The sequence below is a fragment of the Montipora capricornis genome, chromosome 7 (assembly GCF_036669925.1).
Source record: "Montipora capricornis isolate CH-2021 chromosome 7, ASM3666992v2, whole genome shotgun sequence".
Taxonomy (NCBI): Eukaryota; Metazoa; Cnidaria; class Anthozoa; order Scleractinia; family Acroporidae; genus Montipora; species Montipora capricornis.
This window is the reverse complement of record NC_090889.1, coordinates 29001138-29003637: the sequence shown is the minus strand read 5'-3', so window position 1 is coordinate 29003637 and position 2500 is coordinate 29001138.

Below are 2500 nucleotides of genomic sequence, written 5' to 3'. Positions count from 1 at the left end.
ATTCATTTACAGCCCACTTTGAAAGGGTGTTTTTTTGTGTTAAAAGATTTCGACCAATCACAAGAGTTGAAAACAAAAGCCAAGAAACGTTTACAATTTTACATGTTCCCCACATACGATTTCTGTGGAATTTATTTAAACTGAGACCAGATGAAAGATGGAAGATGGTTGGAAAGTAAGGATGAATATAATACTGCTTTTATGAAGTTTTGTTAACCGTTTGCTGTTTAAGCCAATCAGAAGTAAGTACAGACAATAGAAAAGTTATCACCTTTTTGCATACCAATTGAATTCCAACATGTTCGTTGCCGTTGTTGCTATCGTTCTTATCTGGACCGTTTCTTAAAATATGACCCATAGAGGGAAGGGTACAATCATGAAAAATCTTAGATGCTAATGTTGCCAACTTGACTTTGTACATAAAGTGTAAGGAATCCCATTTGGCAGTCTTAAGTACTTCTGTGGTACTTCTATGGTGGGCATATCTCCCAATGTCTCGTGTCTCAGTAGTCTTTAAATGCTTGAATCGGAAAAACGAACTCTGTGACGCTTTAAAGTAATAAGCAGGCTAGATAAAACTGTGCATAGCCTCATTCACAACTGAAAAATTTGACACATTCTGACGTTTTGACACATACTGAGCGGAGCCCCTTTGGGCTCTGGCGTTAGCCACGCGGGGATCCTCCTGACGGTTTGTTTCGTAACGTGGGACGCTTACTCGATGTTGATGGCGCAGATCATACTTGGCCTCTCTCTTGTGGATCAGATGTTCAATCATGATGGAATTGTGCATTTGTGGATACTACAGATTAGTTAAGGAGGTTATCATGATCTTCTACGTCTCAATTGGTTAGTAACTTGCGAACATCTACGGGGGACATGTCGCGCGGTAGGTTATATTTGACTCTATAGCGCCCCTTCAATGATCTTTCGGACAAGCTTCATTCCTTCTCGGACTTTTGCAGGATAAAAACTAGCGAGAGAATAATACAACTGTTACAATATCCCCATTACACAGCGTCAAAACATATTGAAATAATTTTCAGACGAAATTGAGCATGTATGCTGCGAAATTTGTTTCTTTAAACAACTGTTACCACCGAGAATTCGTGCGACCGAAAAAATGACAGAAAGCGATACCACATGTGATTTTCAGATGTCAGCTCAGCAAATGTTTTTAAGGATGACTTTTTCATCACCAAGATTGACAAGATTTCACACTGCTTTCATGGAAAGGCGGTAGAGGTAGAAAGTGGACTTGCCTGACACGACTGATGAACACTTATACCTTAGAATCTTTACAATTTTCAAATTGTTACTGTGGTCGCAACTGCCCCTAAACTAGGTTGCCTAAATGGTAGAAATGCTGCCGAGGGGAAGGCAGAATCTTAATTATGCTTGCGGTTCGTGCGTAGAATTGAAGGGAGATTTTAATAGTCAGGTGAAGAAGCTATGATCCTCGCAGTTATGAACAAAATTTTTGCAGTTGCGTAGAGAAGCCTGAAAAATTCAGGACTTCAACGGGGTTTGAACCCGTTACCTCGTGATACCAGTGCAACGTTCCAACCAACTGAGCTATGAACCCACTGACGTCACACCGGTATCGCGAGGTCACGGGTTCAAACCCCGTTGAAGTCCTGAATTTTTTAGGCTTCTCTACGCAATTGCAAAAATTGCGTTCAAAACAGCGAGGATCATAGCTTCACTAGATTTCATATACGCAGTTTAATATATGATCCATTTCATATATCATTTCATCGTAGATTTTAATAGGTCTTACAAAACGTGGACCCCTTCTGGACCCTACTTGAAAAAGAAAGAAAACAATAGTTTAAGGATACGAGCACATATGATGTACATCTTGAGGTGGTTTAATAAGCGCCGAGTACTGTGATTCATGTGACTGATTGAAACTATATAATCAAGCGAAGCCATGATCCTTGCAGTTATGAGAATTTATGGCTTCCACTTGATTTCATATCCGCAGTTAAATATATGATTCATTTCATATATTATTTCGTTCGTTGAAACTGTATACTTTGCTTTTGAGTAGACTCCCAGTCGTAAGTAAATGCGATCCGTGTTTGATTGTGGTAAAAATAACTACGCATCGTTTCTGGGGAAACGAAATGTAAAATAATCCCCTAAGAGGACATGTGGTCACTAGTAAAATACAATACAAAACCTTGAAAGATTGAAGGAAATAAAAGGAAATAGATTAACATTGACATCAAAGATGTTACTCATTTCCGATTTCACCGTTCAACTTCTTTTTCACAGCAAGTTGAAGCGACAAGTGCTGTGTTTATTAGTTCTCTTTTTTGTGTGACTTAAGTACTATACATGAAAAAGACTTGTGAATCACCAAATTTAGCCTGACAGTGGTCAATATAATCACTACTCGTCCTTTGAGATGCTTTCACTTTCACAGAAGCCCTGTCGGACAGGGTTGGTAACTGGATGGGAGCTCATGGAGATATACGAAATGTGAAATCCTTTG